Source organism: Cynara cardunculus (assembly GCF_001531365.2).
Source record: "Cynara cardunculus var. scolymus isolate 2C chromosome LG 10, CcrdV1, whole genome shotgun sequence".
NCBI classification, from domain to species: domain Eukaryota; kingdom Viridiplantae; phylum Streptophyta; class Magnoliopsida; order Asterales; family Asteraceae; genus Cynara; species Cynara cardunculus.
The window spans coordinates 3,058,479-3,079,327 of record NC_037537.1 but is presented as its reverse complement, the minus strand read 5'-3'; the positions used below and the strand labels follow the sequence as shown (position 1 = coordinate 3,079,327).

Genomic DNA, 20,849 nt, shown 5'->3' with positions numbered 1-20,849 from the left:
TTTATAAAAAAATTATATTATTAAACCAAATATAAATTACTTTGTTATTGTACATAAATTAAATTATAAAAAATTGAATTAAAAAATTACACAAAAAAGTGAGAAACTTCAAATAGTTAATTTGATACTAATATCGATATATTTTTGTCAAATTTTTATGATATCTTCAAACATATATTTTATTCAAAAATAAAAACATCATCCATTTCTCAAAATCACATAAAGCATATTATAACATCGACTGAGATAAAAAATAAAATAAAATATTAAAATCACGATGCATCTTGCTGCATTGCGCGAGTACGCTTCTAGTTTCATTAAAAGCGCTCAATTTCAATTCCAAAGTTTAGTTTGAAATGCGAGATTAAAATGAAATCCAATCCCAAATTCCAGCAAATGCCGCAAACCAAACGGGTCCTGGGTTCATCAATTTGATCGGGTATTTGGGTTTTGTTTTTCTAACCTGATGGCTCGTAGTCTATCCACAAAACATTCTTGATCACAGCTGGAACAACTGTTTCCTTTTTGAGTCAACTGCAGCTTCAGCAATTATGCTGAAGGATCGATCATTCTGCTGCCGGCCCAGCCATGCAGATTGAACCAAAACTAAATATTCCAATGCTCAAAGAGTCCACTGCATGTCGTCACAAACAATGACAACCTTCATAATATATCTATATCTTATAAACAAACAGATAACAACAGATCTACTGTCATTTTTTCTTCTGTCATCGGACTAATCCATCTACAGCGTAGCAGTTTCGACGTATTGGAGCCGAACCTAAGGGAAAAACAACAGCAAACACCCAAACAATGCCAAAACAAATATATGTATATACACGCACACACACACACACACATACATATATATATATATATATATATATATATGGTGCACTATATTATCGAAGAAATTAAACAATACCAACCTCATGGGACCATGACACATTATATATACACATATATAAAAGAAGGAAATTATTAAGAGATGGAGATGGATGACAAACCAGCTGGAAGCAGAAGCAGAAGCCATAGCTGGAGCTTGGAAGAGACGTATTTGAGTGCAACTGATCATAGCAGAAGAAGCAGTCATGGTGAGGAAGATGAACAGGGATTGAAATGGGCAGCTTTAGAAAACCTACCCACTTTTGATCGTTTAAGGACAGCTTTCATGGAATCTTACGCTACAGAAGATGACATTGAAAACCAGCAAATGAAGAAACAAGTTGATGTTAAAAACCTTGGAGTGGATGATCAGCAACAGATTATCGATCGACTGTTTAAGGTTCCCGAGGTAGATAATGGAAGGTTCTTGAGGAAGTTGAGAGGCAGATTCGACAGGTTCCTTCTTTCTTAGTTAATTTCATCTCTAACTTCAAAGTTCATTCAATTTTTATCATCCTTTTGCAGCTCTTTTTTTTTTAGCTTTACACTCCTTCCCGATCACTACAAAGAAAATTGAGTTTCAACGACGCGCCTTTAGCGATGGAAAGTTCTATCGAGAAGCTAGAATGATGATATGTTCTCCCTATCTAGATGGACTTTTAGCAACAACAAAAATCATTGCTAAAATCCCTGTTTCTTGTAGTGGATGAAAATTGCATCGTTCTGAGCCGATGTATTCATTTTGCTCCACAACGAGGGTATTTTAGACATTCAACTTAAGTGTGGAACATTATACACAACTATCTAGAGAAATTTGTTGCAATTTTCTTGGAAATAGGAAGTAGTTTAATTATATGCTGCCACAAAATTGGTCTCATGGCCCCAACCGTCCTTAAGCGTGCTAATAGACTACTTACTGGAATTTGAAGTTTATAGGACCACGAAGCATGAACCATGTGTCCTATCTTAAAAACATTACAATAAGTTTATAGGACCGTGAACCGTGTGGCCTATCTTAAATTATTACAATAAGTTGATAGGATAAAGTTAGACGACCTAACAAGTTTTATCGATGAAGTTGACAACCTACCGTGACAAAAGAAGTAGATCGTCCTATTAACATATTTATATTCGCCTTTCATATATGGTATACTTTTCAAAAACGTCATATAAAAAGTCTAATAGAATGGTTTTACTTGTTTGTGTCCTATTGGGTTACAATGGATAGAACTTTTATCTTAATACCCTTAGATAAAGATGCATATTTGTGTCCTATGAACTTAATTCTCAATTAAGTATCTATACGGACACATGTGCATCTTAAAAGACCCATTTTGTCGTAGGGATATGGTAGCAGTATTTGTTTAACATGATACCTCGCTACCAAGTGAGGATAGTTAGATGTCTGAAAACCTTCAATGAAGGTTTTAGAGCATCTCCAACACATCAGCTTCTCCAAAATGGACATAATGGAGGAAATAGGGATTTTGAGACAATATTTTGTTCAAATAGCTTTCCCAAAATTATCTCTAAAATGGAGAAAATATGAGAGATAAGGGTTTTTCTCCAAATACGGAAAATACCCCAAAAATGATTACCAAATGAGACAATCAATAGGAAACTTTGAAAATAAATATTTAGAAAGAGAAACAATATTATGAATGAAATATTTTAATATTATAATCAATGTTGGATTCTCCAAAATAAAGAATCTGTTGGAGATAAATGTTTTTTTTTTGCAAATTTTGACTTTTGATTCTCTATTTTAAAGAAACTTTATGGAATTTGTTTGAGATACTCTTAGTAATGTACCTAAATATTTTAGTAACGCTTTTCAATCGGATTAATTTTAGTAACATTTGTTGTCAAATCAAACCTATTCCGAAGGACCATTTTTCTTGGAGTGACATAATCACATTGGTATTTTCTTGAAAACATCAGATTCTACCGCACCATTGGTATTTTCTAGGTGATCCGTGTAATCACGACGGAAATTTACTTCAATGATTTTTGTGGGTAAAAGAAAATAAATCTGTAGGAAAATGATAACGTCCGTCATTTAACGGAAATTTTCCAGCTTGGTAGTTTCCACCGCGTGTCCAGAGTTGAGCTAGGTAAGCGCCCTGTAGTAAGAGGAGTAATTATGAACCCTGTTTTCTCAATTCTGAAAAAAAAAAAAAGAATAAAGAAAAAAATACCTATTTTTCGGTAAATCAATTACGAAATTTTTTTCTAGAATGCCAAGGCAATGTTGTTAGGAATGTCGTTAGGAATGAGGTACAAGAAGAGGGACGCCATTTGCTGCTCCCGAGTGGCCACAATTGCCGCGAGCAAACATATTAATGACGAAGTTTTTTTGTACGACAAACAAATAAGTCCTATAAGAACGGCGCGTTCCGAGGTGTGAGCTTCGATAGCAGCTAAGTCTAGAGGGAAATTATGAGCACCAATCAAAGAATTTCTTTATATCCCTTCTAATTAGAGGGAGGAATCAAATCAGGACGTTTTTGTAAACTGTGATGGTCATCTTGTAATTTTGAAAATAAGGACAAAAAGTGTTATTTTCGACTAACCACATAGACCAGATTTAGTTTACTTTTGAAAATATATTGGCCGGCAGTTCGAATCTAGTTTAGAAAAAGCTATGAACTTGTAGGATTTCAAGTTTTCAACATATTTTTCCTATTCACAAGAAGCTCATTTGAAGTCACCATCATTGTGATGAAAAACTAGAAAAAAACTAGAAAAAACTTAATAAACTGGCCATCAACATGACCTGCTTTAGTTTATCAACATGCGAATTAATTGTATTTCTTTTCGGTTGCAGGGTTGGCATTACTCTTCCATCGGTAGAAGCTCGTTTTGAGAATTTAACAGTGAAAACTAATTGCTATGTCGGTAATAGAGCTATACCGACTTTAACAAACACAGTCCACAATCTTGCTGACACGGCTTTGGCTTTTCTCGGCATTGGACTATCCAAGAAGAGAAAACTTACGATTCTTGATAATGTTTCTGGGATGATCAGGCCTTCAAGGTATGTTAGAATCTCCCTTCTCTCCTCAAATGGCTCGTTCTATTCGGGTTCTACATATTCTCACATAGTATCAGAGTCATGTACTACCGGTCTAGGGACTTGACACTTAGAGTTCTAATGCTATATTAAGCTACCAACTGATCTAAAAAGCTTTATTGTTAAACATAAGGCTCAGGGCCCAACAACAATATACAAGTTAACAGTAGACTTAACTGTTTTTAATGACAGGATGACCCTTCTATTAGGCCCACCCTCCTCTGGAAAGACAACATTATTGTTGGCTTTAGCTGGACGGTCAGACCCTGACTTAACCGTAAGTTTTCAAGCAAGATTTTTCATCAATTTTTTTTTTATCTTAAACATATACAATGTGATAAGATCATATTTGGAAATATATATGCATGATGAATAGATCGAAGGAAAAGTGACTTACAATGGGCATACACTCGAAGAATTTGTTCCGCAGAGGACATCTTCATATATCAGCCAAACTGATGTTCATGTAGGAGAAATGACCGTCAAAGAAACTCTTGATTTTTCAGCCAGATGCCAGGGAGTTGCATCCCGATATGGTACTCGATACTTTACCATTTTGTATTCAACTTTCTCTATTTTTCACACTTTTTACAACAAGGTGGGGATTCTCATAAACATTTGCTTTACTCTTTATGGTAGAGGTCACGGAGACCCCACGTGTTGGTTTTGTTGGCTTTAGTTTTTGTGGTATAGAAACGTTCTTAAAAATAACTAATGTGTGGCAGAATTGCTCACTGAGCTTGATAGAAGAGAGAAAGAGGCTGGTATAATTCCAGAACCAGAGGTTGACCTCTTCATGAAGGTAGCAACAGATCATCATACAAATAGGCGTTTATCGTTTTTCATTCAGTCTATCTGCTTTCAGTTATGCCTTAATTATGTTCATATGGATCATCCTTGATTGATTCAGGCTACTGCAATGGAAGGTGTTGAGAACAATCTAATTACTGACTACGTTATCAAGGTATGTTGGTCAGAATTTTAGATGATGAAATTTTGATTCTTGTTTTCTCCTGGTGATGAAGAAAACACCACCAACTAGTCTTTGGCTCAATGAATTCACACTACTACAAAATTGGGTTTATCTGATGCCAAAAAATGTCTAAGCGTTTTAATAGCTTGCTTTATAAGACCAAGTCATTGAATGTTTTTGGGCGTTATAACAAATTTTTTAGGACATTTTTATATATATAAAAAAAAGAACACTATATATTAGCTAGTAATAGAAGTCTATTCAGATATGATGTTTTATTATTTGATCCTATAAATTTAAGTCTTATAAAACGTTCTATAGGGACCGCTAGGAATTGTTGGCGTCCTATCAACCCAATTTTGGCGTTGTGTCAAGTATCTTTAGAGATGTTAGTGTATCAATTTGTTAATGACTATTTCTAATACAGAAAGAAGTTCAACTTATCATTTGTAAGCATGTACCGAATCGAGAAAGCTTAAGCGTCTTTTTATATCTTGGTTATACAAACTTAGATTTTGGGACTAGAGATATGTCGGGACACGATTGTTGGAAACCAGATGATACGAGGAATATCTGGAGGACAGAAAAAACGGTTGACAACAGGTAATAAACATAGAGATTATACATGATACAAGCATAAATTCATATAAACATATAAGCATCATTCATATGTGTTATAATTTCATAATATATAATAAGAACAATCTTCAAGGTTCCGAAAATCAAGGGTATGACACCAACGGATTGTTTGATTTAAAACAGGAGAGATGATTGTCGGGCCGACAAAAACACTATTTATGGACGAGATATCGTCAGGCTTAGACACTTCAACAACATTTCAGATAGTGAAGTGCTTGCAGCAGGTAGCTCATTTCACAGAAGCCACCATCTTGATGTCCCTCCTCCAGCCTTCTCCTGAGACTTTCAATCTGTTTGATGACATCATTCTCTTATCACAAGGCCAGATTGTATATCAAGGCCCGAGAGAGCATATTGCTGAGTTCTTCCAGAGCTTAGGATTCATATGTCCAGAGAGAAAGGGAATTGCTGATTTCCTGCAAGAGGTAATAATCTATGCCATTGCAAAAACCCTCCAAAAAAAAACGAAAGGAACACTCTGATAATCATTCATCTATATGGTATACACATGTGCGTGCGTGCAAGTAATTGAAGACGTTTCCTGGTTTAGTGCATGTTATGCATATGTGCATACTGGACACAAATTATTTGTATGCACATGTAGATACTTTACATGGATGGTCGTTAGGATGTTCCTCAACTTTTTATTTTGTTGGCGGTTTTCTCCTTTAACTTGACCCTACATACGCATATATATATATATATATATATACACACACATATATAGGCTCAATTATTTCTTAACCGAACATATTCAATATTAACTTTGCAAGGGTCACGTCCAGGAAAAAAATGCAAAAAAAATGGAAAACATGCACACGTGCATAAAAACCAAGAAACCGCTTCAAAGTATGTATATGTGCATATTGTCAAGATGAATGGTTACCAGAGTGTTCCTCGTTTTTTTACGTTTTTGTTGGGGTTTTCCTTTAACCTCCCTCAACTTTGCAAACCAACAATAGCCAATTGAATGCCAAATTAATCAATGTTTCATCACATGCATTACCTAATCACCAAGGGTACTTTTGTACCTTTTAATTATTTTATTTTCTTTTATTATATATAATGTTAGAACAAACTTCAAGCATACCAATATTATAGACACTAAATATATTAACTACAAGACACACAATTACAGACACTAAATATACACAGGGAAGGGTTACAACCCTTCAAACAGAACGACACTACTATTCATGAACAGGTATGACAATTAATTAACTGTCATGACCCTTCCTAAAGATATTAACAGATTTAACGATAATAACTGTCATAATTCCAACGAAACAGATTGATCAACCTGACTAGCTTACTTTCAACACACTCCCTTAAGCTAGACAAGATTGAACCTTCAAGCGATCCCTCATGCCTTTGAAATTTCCACACTGCAGTGCTTTTGTGAAGCAATCTGCCGATTGGTCTTTAGTGCCACAGAACTCAACCTTTACCTCTTCATTTGTGATCAATTCTCTAATAAAGTGATACTTAACTCGGATGTGTTTGCTTTTACCATGAAACACATAATTCTTTGAGAGAGCAATGGCAGAGTTGTTGTCACAAAAAATAGTAATAGGGCCAGATTGAGTGTGATGCAACTCATGTAGTATATCTCTTAGCCAAAGAGCCTGAGAGCCTGCCATAGAAAGTGCCATATCTTCTGCCTCGGTAGAAGATAGTGCCACAACACTTTGTTTTTTTGATTGCCAGGATATTGCATCAGATCCCATATGGAACACATACCCTCCTGTGCTTCGGCCATCATCGAAACTTCCTCCATAGTCACTATCACTAAAACCCACAAGTGTGAAGTTGTCTGACTTAGAATATACAATGACATGATCTAGAGTTCCTTTAATGTATTTTAGGATCCTCTTCCCTGCTTCCCAATGACTGACCTTTGGTGAGTCCATAAATCTACTTAAAATACTAAATGAAAAGACCAAATCAGGTCCGGTAGCAGTCAAATACATAAGGCTGCCAATCATATAAACAGCCATCTATACTTCCTTCTTTGTTGTCCTTGGAGAGCTTGATCCCAAATTCCTTAGGAGAAATAGAAAAATTATATTGTCCCATAATAAATTTATCAATCAAACTTTATGCATACATGTGTTGAGTATTTTGATCTCCTCTTCTTCTTGTCTGATTTCAATACCCAAAAAATAGTGAAGCAGCCCCATGTCTGTCATATCAAACTCTGCCTTCATGCTTTCTTTAAATTCTTCTACCAAAGTGTGTGAGTTGCTAGTAAAAACCAAGTCATCAACATAGATACAAACAATGAAAATCATACCTTCAGATTTCAAAGTAAAAAGGGTATGCTCTTGAGGACATTTGGTGAAGCCATGTGTCAAGAAGTAACCTTCAATTCTACTATGCCAAGCACGTGGTGCTTGTTTCAAGCCATATAAGGCTTTCTTTAAGTGACACACCTTGTGTCCTTCACCATTCTTGACATAACCCTCAGGCACATACACATCTTCTTCTAAATTCTCGTTTAAGAAGACTGACTTTACATCCATTTGGTGCACTTTTCCAGTTATTTTGTGCAACCAAAGATATGACTAATCTAACTGTTTCTAATCTAATGACTGGTGCAAATGCATCTTGATAGTCAATCCCATACTTTTGTTTGTAACATTTTACTACTAACCTTGCTTTATGTCTGTCAATGTTTCCTTTCTCATCCAATTTGGTCTTGTATACACATTTTACCCCAATGGATTTATGACCAATTAGAAGATTTACCAATTCCCAGGTATTGTTCTTTGTAATGGTCTCTATCTCTTTGTCCATAGCCTCCCTCCATTTTCTTTCTTGCCAAGCTTCTTCAAATGATACTGGATTAGCATCTGAGAATAAGACAAAATATGTGGTGTCATTGAATTCAAGACTTCTTGAATCATTATATATATCCCTTAGGCTTATGTAACCTCTCTTAGGTGGACTTTCACGGCTGTCCAAAGAGGAGCTTGAATTTTTAGAAGATTGAGAGGTTGTAGGAGTGTTCAAAATATCCTCAGGCACAAAACCTTCTTCATTCTGATTGATCTCTTTCTGCCTTCTGTGGTTGTCACAATCTGAGGAAAAATTACTTCTTGCTTGGTGCATCATTCCAATACTTTCCCTCATCAAACACAACATCCCTACTAATGATAGTCTTCTTAGTGATAGGATTGCAGAGCTTGTAAGCTTTAGATCTATCACTATATCCCACAAAAATAGTCTTCTCAGATTTTTCATCTAGTTTGTTTCTCTTCTGTTCAGGGATGTGTGAGTAAGCCACACATCCAAAGGTTCTTAGGTGTCCAACAACAGGTTTGAAACCAGTCCATACCTCTTGGGGTGTCATGTTTGAAAGAGCCTTTGTTGAAGTCCTGTTTAACAACTAGCAAGCACAGGATACTGCTTCTGCCCAAAATGAAGTGTCCAAATTCTTAGTTTTTAGCATGCTTCTTACTTTTTCAACAATGGTTCTATTTAATCTCTCAGCTACCCCATTCTGTTGAGGGGTGTATCCAATGGTAATCTGATGGTGAATTCCATTTTCTTTTAGAAAATCAAGAAAGTATGAGGAGTTATACTCTCCTCCACCATCTGATCTAATGGTCTTGATCATGTGACCACTTTGTTTCTCAACATAAGCCTTGAATATTTTGAACATATTAAAGACCTCAGACTTCTCTTTCAGAAAGTAAATCCAAAGTTTCCTACTGTAATCATCTATGAAGGTGAGTATGTACCTGGTACCTCCAATAGAAGGGGTCTTCATAGGTCCATATAAGTCTGTGTGGATAAGTTCCAATGGCTTTGTTGCTCTCCAAGCTTCTTCTTGAGGAAAAGAATCTCCCTTCACACATTTGTTCTATTATGCTTAGACTAAGTAATCCTTTAACAAGATTATGCCTTTGCATAATTGAATATGAGTTTTACATAACTTAAGTGTGTTTTCTGAACAGATCAAGTGTTTGAATTTCAGATAAAGCTTAGATGTTCATTGTTAATGAACAAAAGCCAATTTGATCATAACTAGAGTGTCTGTGAACAGAAGCAATATGCACCAAAAGCCGATTTGTTTAGAAGTGAATATCAGTTACACATAAGTGCAACGTTTTCTTGGAACAAAACAATTGTATGAGTTTCACATAACCTTCCACATTGATGTTGAAAGATATCAGGGTTTTCTAACTGTTTCCTAATCCGGCCTATTATACCAATTTACGTAAATACCCTTGTCCACTTATGAATTTGGTGAAGGTCGCGCATTTCATTTATCTACATTACATACTTGACACTAAGTCCATCTGAACCTCTGATGAGAAATTTTAATGAATGAGATTGGGTAACAAAGTTACCACTAAATGTTTGGCTAACAAAAGAAGGGGACTCTCTCTCTCTCTCTCTCTCTATATATATATATATATATATATATATATGCATGCATGCATATGATACTTGAGGTTGTCGGTTTACCTTTTAATAGTTTCACTGAGATGCAGCTTCTGAATCGTCATTAAGAGGTAAATCTTGTATCTAAAACTCTTTGAATGATTTTGTATCTTGGGTTTTCCTTAACCATCCAGCGCCTTAATTCATTGTAAACAATTACCAAACAATTATATTTCATTTTGCACTATATCATGAGAGCCTTTTAATCATTCTGACCACTTAATCATTCTACACCAAACCATTCAGCAATCGCCAAACAGCACCAATGATTTCTAAAATATTGAGCTTTTTAGTTTTCCTTTAAAGTATGATTAGTATTTGTTCATGAAATTGTTGTTTCCCGAAAACTTGTAAACTTGATCAGTTTTGTTGAACTTTTAGGCTCAAAAGTTGGAACTCATGATCTGTTTCCAGATTCGGGAATCGAATATAGAATTGAAAAAGTAATGAAAAATTAATTATAAAACTTGTGCTTATTACAGGTCATTTCCACGAGGGATCAAGAGCAATATTGGGCGGATAGAGGCAAGCCATATAGCTATGTTTCAGTCTCTCAATTTGCACAGTACTTCAAGCAATTTCATGTTGGCCAACAACTAGAAAATGCGCTGGTTGTGCCATACAACAAGTCCAAGAATCAGAAAGCAGCTCTTGTCTTCAAAAAGTATTTAGTCCCTAAGAACGAGCTTTTTAAGGCCTCATTTGATAAGGAATGGTTACTAATTAAGAGGACTGCTGTAGTCTATATAGCCAAGACTCTCCAAATCAGCTTTGTGGCAATTATTGGAGCAACAATGTTCTTGAGGACTAGAATGCACTCTAGAAATGAAGAAGATGGAGCCCTCTATGTTGGAGCTCTATTGTTTGCCCTCATCACTAATATGTTCAACGGTTTTCCTGAACTCCCGCTCACCATAGAGAGGCTTCCGGTATTATACAAGCAAAGGGATCTCCTCTTTCATCCAACTTGGGCGTTCACTATTCCGACTATCCTGCTACGTGTGCCGATATCTTTGGTAGAGTCTACGGTTTGGACAATCTTGACATACTATGTCATTGGATTTACCCCTGAAGCTAGCAGGTATGGGACGAGGACTATATGCTGTTGAACGACAGATACACACACAAACATACACTACAACAAAATTGGATTTATAGGATGCATGCCACCAATTTCTGAGTGTCTAATAGACCGCTTTATAGAACCAAAATATAAAGCATATCATCTAAAGACATTGTAATAAGTTTATAGAATATCTTTGGGCGTTAACAAATTTTTAGGACACTTCTAATACTAAGCATCGCATTAGCAATTTCATATGACACATTTGAGAAAGTGTCCTATAAACTCATCTTTTTACAGGACATTTGTTCTTACAAGATATTTTTTCAAATAGTGTATTATAAAATTGCTAATAGGACGTTTTGTATGAAAGTGTCCTAAAAAACTTGTTAAGACGTCCAAAAAAATCGCAATATAAACTTATTACAACACCTTTAGATAGAACCCTTTATATTTTGGTCCTATAAATTAAGTCATATAAAGCGGTCTATTAGGACACATAAAACTTTTTGGCGTCCTATAAACCCGATTTTGTTGTAGTGATAGAACCACCACCGTGTTGTCGCTTAGTGGATGACCATAGCCGTCTTGCCTTGGCACATTACAACAAAATTGGTCTTTTAATTAGGACACATATCGGCTCTAATAGATTACTTAACGGGACTTTAAGTTAATTTAGAGGACCAACAACTGGCGTCCTATCTAAAGGCATTACATTAAGTTGTTACAACGAAGATGGGCGACTTAACAAGTCCATCCATGAAGATTGGGCAACCTAATAAGATAGAAAAAGTAAGGGGCCGTTACCTAAACACTTACCCGGTAAACACTTAACGGTAAAATTCAACATTATCGTTTACTTACCGGATAAGATTTTATTCACTAAAACGCATCGTATGCAACAATTTATCCTAGTAAGCGCTAACCATGGTAAGAGTCTTCGTCCTCACTTACCGGGTAAGACTCTCGATTCTTGTCTTCGCTCTTACCGGGTAAGATTTATAGTCTTTGGCATATTCATCCGGTAAAGTAAAATAACTTGGTAAACGCTTATCCGGGTAAGCGTTTGGTAAACGGCACCTAAATCATGCTATTAGCTTTTTCATGATACTTTTGAAAAGTGTCATGTTAGCCTTTCATAAATAAGACAGTTTTTGAAAAATGTCCAATAAAAAGGTTAATACGACGGTTTACTTTTTATATGGTATTAAGTCATCAAAGTTTGTCGATAAAAGCTTGTAATTTGTTGTTAGTCATGTGAACCAAGTAAACATAAAGAAACTTGGTTAGTATTATCTACTAGCTCCTTTCTTATGAATGGAAAAGGTAACTAAATGTGAACCTTCTTTTCCCCTTGCCAGGTTTTTCAAGCAATTCCTGTTAACATTTCTGATTCAGCAAATGGCCTCTGGAATATTCAGACTCATTGCTGCAGTCTGCAGAACCATGACCATAGCCAACACTGCTGGAACTCTCATTCTGGAAGCAACTTTCCTTTTGGGTGGCATTATTCTTCCTAAAGGTGAGTTACATTTTCTATACAAATCCTAAAATTGATCATCTTTCTGTTGAAGAAACGAATATAAACAATGATTCAACTTCAGCAAGATTTATATTGCTTTAAACACTACAACAAAAATTGAGTTTATAGGACGTCTAAAATGTCTACGCATCGTCCTAACATGATACTTTATAAGTGGGCATATTGGGTTTCATGTAAATTGAGTTTAGGTACATGTTTAACATGTAAATTTCTTGTGAACAGGTCGAATTCCAGAAGGGTGGCAGTGGGCTTATTGGGTTTCACCTCTAAGCTACGGTTTCAATGCCTTAACTACCAATGAACTGCTTGCTCCAAGGTGGATGAACAAATTGGTATGTTGTTTCTACCTTCGTTTTTCGGTTTCCAACAGTCCAAGAAATGGAATTCGAATCACACTAAAAATTTACTGGAATTCAGGGCTCGGACAATGCTACCGAATTGGGTGTAGTCGTTCTACGTAACTTTGGAGTAACCCCTGATAGAAACTGGTTTTGGATAGGAGCAGCTGCTCTTCTTGGTTTAGCAGTCCTTTTCAACATTCTCTTCACTTTTGCTCTTGCATATTTAGACGGTAAGTTGTTCTTGGTTTTTAAGCCAAGATGAACATCTAACTCACATTACAACAAAATTGAGTTATAGGAATATAAGTGTTCGAATAGTGTATTATAGAACTTAAGTTTATAGCACTAAAAATATAAAAGGTGTTAAATGAAAGTGTTACAATAAGTTCACAGTATACTTTATGCATTGTAACAAGTTTTACGACATTTTTTTTGTAAATAAGTTGTCGTATTAGTTATTTTATACGATACTATTTGAAAAAGTGTCTCATAAACACAAGTGTCCTAAAAAGATGGGTTTATATGACATTTTTCAATGGTGTCCTATAAAATAACTTTTTTTTATTAACCTGGATATCCAACCCGCTATGCGAGCTGACTAATCCCAGTGTGACCATCTGCATTGCTGATAGTCTGGAGTCATCGCATTTGAAGAATCTCTGTGGCCACAAGGGGATTTTTTATTCCTCCTTGGATTTGAACCTGAGACCTCCCGGTACTTTTGACCTTTGGAGCCAAGCTCAAACCAATCAGGCACCACCCTTGTGGTTATTATAAAACACTTCGTTTAAAAATGTCCTAAAAAACTTTTTACAATGTTCAAAATCGCCGTATAAACTTACTGTAACACTTTTAGATAAGACGTTTTATTCCTTGGTCCAGTAAACATAAGTTCTATAAAGCACTCTATTAAGATACTTGAACACTTTAGTCGTCCTATAAACCCGATTTTGTTATAGTGTATTGTTGTATTTCACGTATCTTTAATGTTCTTATTTGACAATACTAGCTCCTGGAAAGCCACAAGCAACTATACTAGAAGAGGCCACCAAGGTGATGGATGAAGAAACTCAAGAAGAGCCAAAATCGCGGTCTGTCTTTGATGCGAAGACCTCAAGTAAGTGATATTATTCGTAAAAAGAAGTTCGTTCGTTATGGATTTCGGGTTTAAATGATTATCTTTCCAGGAGAAATGGTCATCCAGAAAAACCAGAATCGGTCCCGAACAACTGAGCTTAATATAAATGAAGATTCAAGTCTTGAGGCTGCAAATTCTGCTGCTCCAAGAAAAGGGATGGTTCTTCCGTTCACTCCACTCTCCATGTCATTTGACAACGTAAATTACTACGTGGATATGCCCCTTGTAAGTATATATATCTTCAATCTCATCCCGTTCCCCGTTCATTTAATTCAGATTTCAAGTCCTTTGAAAGATCACATTCCTTCATAAAACATCACCTTAAGCTCGGACTTTTGATGTTAGTTTACTTTTTCCGCAATACTTTTGATGTTATACCGTTTCCCTTGTCATACCATAGTTCAATTACTCCATATTACAATTCCTTTGACTGACACTACACCGAAATTTGGTTTTACAAGGACGTCTAGAATGTCTAAGCGTTCTAAAAGAATACTTTATAAAACTCAAGTTTATAGAAACAAACTATAAAACACTCTATCTAAATGTGTTACAATAAGTTTATATAAAGTTTTTGAGTGTTCTAACAAGTTTTTACGACGTTTTTTTAATAAAGTATCGAATTAGTTATTTTATAGAACACTATTAAAAAAATGTCCTATAAACCCATCTTTTTATATGATACTTCTTTTTATGGGACGTTTTTTTTCAAATAATGTCTTATAAAATAGCTAATACAACACTTTCTGTTGAAACACCTTAAAACGTCCTATAAACCTATGTGACACTTTTAGATATGATTTTTTTGTGATCCTATAAGTTTAAGTCATACAGACATTTTAGACGTCCTGTAAACCACTTTTGTCGTAGTGTGATTCCATTCCATAAACAAATCATTATGCAATTGAATCAAACGCTAACTTAGGCTCGTATTTTTGATGCTCGTTCACATTTTCACAATACCATGGCAGGCAATGAAAGAACAAGGAGTTACAGAGGACAAGCTCCAGTTACTTAGGGAGGTAAGCGGTGCATTTCAGCCAGGGGTCCTGACAGCATTGATGGGTATCAGTGGAGCAGGAAAAACGACTCTAATGGATGTCTTAGCAGGAAGAAAGACCGGTGGCTACATAGAAGGCGATATTAGAACCTCTGGATTCCGTAAAGTTCAACAAACTTTCACTAGGATTTCAGGATACTGTGAACAGAATGACATCCATTCACCACAAGTCACTGTCTATGAATCTCTCGTTTTTTCAGCTTTCCTCCGACTCCCCAAAGATATCAATAAAGAAGAAAAGATGGTAAATAACACTACAAAACAAATGACTTTTACCCACAAAAATTACCATCATGGGTGAAATACCAATGGTTTCGTAGAATCCGATGTTTTTCAAGAAAATACTAATGGATCACCAACAATTGAATCACCCGCGGGGCAATTTGTCACATATTTGAATACCCACCAACTTTTTTTTGACGCTTTTGTGACGAATCACCCTTTAATGACGGATTTGTTAGGGAAAAGTTCGTAGGCAAAAGTCTTCCATTTAGTAGTGGAGGCAAGCACTATTTTTCTTGGCTTAATATGGACAGATGGAACTGAGTACTAAGAGAATGTTTCTTTATAATTTCTGATCAGCTATTTGTGGATGAGGTGATGGAACTGGTTGAGCTGGGTGATCTAAGAGACAAGATTGTAGGGATTCCAGGGGTTACAGGTTTGTCAACACAGCAGAGAAAGCGATTAACGATAGCTGTAGAGCTCGTTGCTAATCCTTCAATCATATTTATGGATGAACCAACAACTGGGCTTGATGCAAGGGCAGCAGCAATCGTTATGAGGACAGTGAGAAACACAGTGGACACCGGGAGAACCGGTGGTTTGCACCATCCATCAGCCTGGCATTGATATTTTTGAAGCCTTTGATGAGGTACTGCATTTATATATATAGAGAGAGTGAGTGAGCTTCATGGGACTACCTTGAAAAATTGAGGAACAACTTAATAATCATTCATCTCATCCGCATGATATCCATATGCATGGGCATACAAGTGATTATATACAGATGGTTCATGGTTTCTATATACATATGCATATATATACAAGACAAATTAATTGTATGTACATGTGCGCGTGTAACTCTAAACCCTAAACCCTAAACCATAAACCATAAACCATAAGGGTGTTCTTCAATTTTTCATGTTTTTTGGTTTTCCGCTTAATCTAACCCTATATGCACACCTATATTCCTCACTCCCTAATCTCTAATGCATTGCGCATGCTCCTTGTTGAATTTTGCACCAGCTATTTCTGATGAAAACAGGAGGAGAAGTAATTTACTCTGGATCATTGGGCCTAAAATCAGAGAAACTTGTTGAATATCTCGAGGTACATTCGTATGCAGAAACAAACTCGTCTTATATACAAGTGGGCACTCCTCACCACGTAACTTGTATTAGATCATAATTTGGAACTCATTGACACTCGTGTTAATTCCAATTATACTTAAACAGTCGGTGACACTAAAATCACCTACACATCTTATACATGTTATAACCTCACATAGGTTAGATGCAAACCATCAAACCTGCAAATATGTCAGAACCTGCGCTCTCTCTTTCTCTATAAGGGCTCTCTTAGAGACGATTCAAAGGGGTTCCAAATATTCTAATATGGTATCATAGCTAAGGGACATCTATTGTCCGTCCAGCTTCCAATATTGGATGGCGTGTGTTAGAGTCTCACGTCGGCTAGACTTGGACCATTCTACTTTACTACTACAACAAAATCATTTTTATAGGACGCTAATAATATCTAACTGTTCTAATAAACCGCTTTATAAGTCGGACGTTTATAGGAACAAACAATAAAGCGTCTTATCTAAAAGTGTTTTAATAAGTTTATATGATGTTTTTGGACGTTTTAACAAGTTTTTTAGGACCTTTTTAAAATAGAACTTTGTATCAGCTATATATATATATATATATATATAGAAGAGGAAACAAAGTTGAAGATGTATTGTACATTCTAGGGAATTCCTGGGGTCCCAAAATTAGTAGATGAGCAAAATCCAGCAACATGGATGTTGGAAGTCACCTCAGTTGCAGCAGAATTGCGGATCGGGATTGATTTCGCACAACACTACAAGTCATCAAGTCTTTATCAGTAAGTGAAGTTATATGCGTACAATGTCATACGTGTTCATGTTTCAAAGTTCATTACAACAAAATTGGGTTTATAGGACGTCAAAATTGTCTAAACGTCGTAATAAACTTCCTTATAAGACTTAATTTATAGGACTAAACAACAAAGTGTCGTATGTAAAAGTGTTGTAATAGATTTATATAACGTTTTTGGTCGTCGTAACAAATTTTTTAAGGCATTTTGGTATAAAAGCGTCGTATTGGCTATTTATAAGATACTATAAGAAAAGGTATCATATAAAAAGATGTGTTCATAGGACACTTCTCAAAAGTGTCCGATGAAATAGCTAACACGCTTTGTATCAAAAATGTTACAAGAAACTTGTTACGGCGTCCAAAAGCATCATATAAACTTATTGCAACACATTTAGATATGAAGTTTTAGTCCTATAAAGTGGTCTATTGGGACACCTAAAACTTGTTGGATACCTATAAACCCGATTTTGTTATAGTAGTTATAGATTTCAAACTAACGAATAGCTCCTGATCAAGCAGAAGAACTTGTACTCTTGTGAAAGAATTAAGCACACCTCCTTCAGGAGCAAAAGAGCTATTTTTCACAACCATATACTCCGTGTCGATGTGGGGGCAATTTAAGTTGTGCATACGGAAACAATGGCTTAGTTATTGGAGAACTCCTGATTATAATCTGGTTAGATTCTGCTTCACCCTTGTTACTGCACTCTTGATTGGGACAATTTTCTGGAAAGTTGGTACTATAAGGTCGGTTTCTAGTACTTGTAGAACCTAGTTATATCTCGACCCTTATTCAGAAGCATAAAATGACCGTTTAATGTCGTTTCCATTTCAGGGATAGCAGCACCGACTTGACGATGATTTTTGGGGGTCTGTATGGTGCGGTATTGTTCGCTGGAATTAACAATGGCAATACAGTAGTGCCGATAGTAGCCTTTGAACGGACAATATTTTATCGAGAAAGAGCTGCTGGGATGTATTCAGCCATACCATATGCCATGGCACAGGTTAGAGAACAGATATCTATGCAATATAAACACTACAACGAAATTGGATTAATAGGACATGTAGAATGTCCAACCGACTTAATAGAATACTTTATATTAGAGTTAATTACTTGGTTCCTACACTTTGATGGTTTTTCAAAAATAAGAAAAAGAAAAGTGCAAAAAAAGGTAAAACATGGTTGGACGATTTAACCCTCGCTCAGCTCTAACGGGTATTTTTAACGGAGTTAGTGATGAAGTCCCATTTTCAAAGCAAAATCCAAAACTTGAGGGACGACATCTTGACTTGTTGAAGTTCGGTTCCCACTTTCAAAAAAAAATCACTAAATCTCAGGGACCAATAGTGAAGTTAACTCTAAAGTTAAGTTTATAGAACCAAACTATAAGATATTTATCAAAAGAGTCATGTAAAATAGGTAACACAATAGTTTTTTTGTATGTAAAATTGTCCTACAAAACTTGTTAAAATGCCTAAAAGCATCATATAAACTTATTGTAAAAATAGGACCAACCTCCACATCTCTCTTGTATTCCTTACACGGTTACACCAATGGAGTCCCACCATGAAGAAAACAAGTCATATTTGTGACCATTGATCCATTTATCGTTAAAAAAAGGTTTCAATGAAAACAAAAAGCATATCCACGATAGAAATCAACATTACGGATCAAATCTCGCTCAGAAAACTTGTGAGAGCATTGGAGCCCGGTTAGATTACTCTTCAGAAGAGCCCTTGAGGAGAGAAGGGAGATTGCAACACATGTTAACGATAAATTAAATGGTCCAAGTCTAGCCGATATGTAACTCTAACATACACCTTCCAGAGGAGAGTGTCGAAAGGGAGCTAGACTAGTAAAAATGCCCTATATCATCAAATCCCTAGAGTGGTAGACCTCGGTTTTATTACCATGTGAGAATACATAGAACTCGTTAGATTACCCTCCAAAAGATCCTTTGGAGAGTGAAGGGAGGTTCCAGCATATATTCAAGTAAACACATCCAAGTTTAACTAGTGTAGGACTCTAAAAATCATTAATAACCCTAACAAGAAGTTCTGTTTGTTATATATTCAGGTAATTGTGGAGATACCTTATGTGTTCTTTCAGACCACATACTATACTCTTATTGTATACAGCATGGTGAGCTTTCAATGGACAGCAAGTAAATACTCGTGGTTCTTCTTCATACACTTCTTTACCTTTCTCTACTTCACGTACAATGGGCTGATGGCCGTTTCTCTCACACCTAACGATCAACTAGCATCTATCCTCACATCTGCTTTCTATTCACTCTTCAACCTCTTCTCCGGGTTCTTCATCCCCAGACCGGTAAGTTTATCTTCTTTTGTTTCTCCGGTCGTTACAACAAAATTGGTCTTTTACTTTTGGGCATCTTAATAGAGTATTTAACGAGACGTTTAGTTTATATCACCAAAAACCGCATCCTATCTGATCTAATCTAATGGTGTTACAACAAGTTGTTATAAACCAAGTTACGTGACCTTATAAAAGGGCTAATAGAACGATTATTAGGTTCCTCAACTTCATAAATAGGATCCGTTATGTCGCTTCAATCTGTCTTGACAACTTACTTTGGATCAGACGTCAGTTTTTTGTCCTATAAACTTAAAAGTCCCGTTACGTACTCTATTAGGACATTTTTTTGTAAGTATGTTGGGTCAAAACATCTTGAAACTATAGCAACTTCACAAACATTTTGGTTTCTTGAAATTTCAGAAAATTCCCAAGTGGTGGGTATGGGGTTACTGGATTTGCCCACTGGCATGGACCTTTCAAGGATTGATTGCTTCACAGTATGGGGATGTGGAGGACACCATTAAAGTGCCAGGAATGTCACAGGATCCAACAATCAGATGGTATATCCAAAGCCATTTTGGATATGAAGAAGAATACTTGGGACTAATGGCTATGGTTTTAGTTAGTTTCACACTGTTCTTTGCATTTATGTATGCATACTGCTTGAACAAATTGAACTTCCAGGCAAGATAGAGAACAAACTAGGGTTATCACGAGAATAATCTTCCGACAAGGGGTTTTTTAAATGTATGATCTTTTGATATATTTAAGAACGCCTTGTCTGTTCCTAACATAAAAATGCCTCGATATATGGTAAAAGGTCATGAATTTAAGAAAAAACATATCCAGGAGATTATTCTCCTAAATATCCCGAACAAATTAATTGTACAATTTATTTATATGCATCGGTGATAGGATGGCCATTTTGACCATTAAAGTTCATATTTACTACCATATATATAGCCAAAGGTTATTTTGAGAAGTGGTTATTATTTCAAAAGTAAAGAAGTGATCTTACCTTTCATACAATCAAGATCGGATTTGATTGGTCAATAATTGTGGTTATGGGTAAAATAAAGGGGTAATTTCGTAACTTTTATAAATAGGTGACAAACGGATTCATATATGAACCATGCATGTGATTCATTTATATTGTTCATATGTGAACTCATGTAATTGATGTATGAACTATTTTAACCGATTCACATATGAACTAATTAACTGATTCATATATGAACC

The 20,849-nt window shown here is 35.7% G+C and overlaps 1 pseudogene; it reads left to right on the top strand.

The window, feature by feature from the left end:
- LOC112519179 overlaps window positions 1–20,303 on the top strand; it is a 21,322-nt pseudogene extending 1,019 nt beyond the window's left edge.
- The last annotated feature ends 546 nt before the right edge of the window (window positions 20,304–20,849 follow it).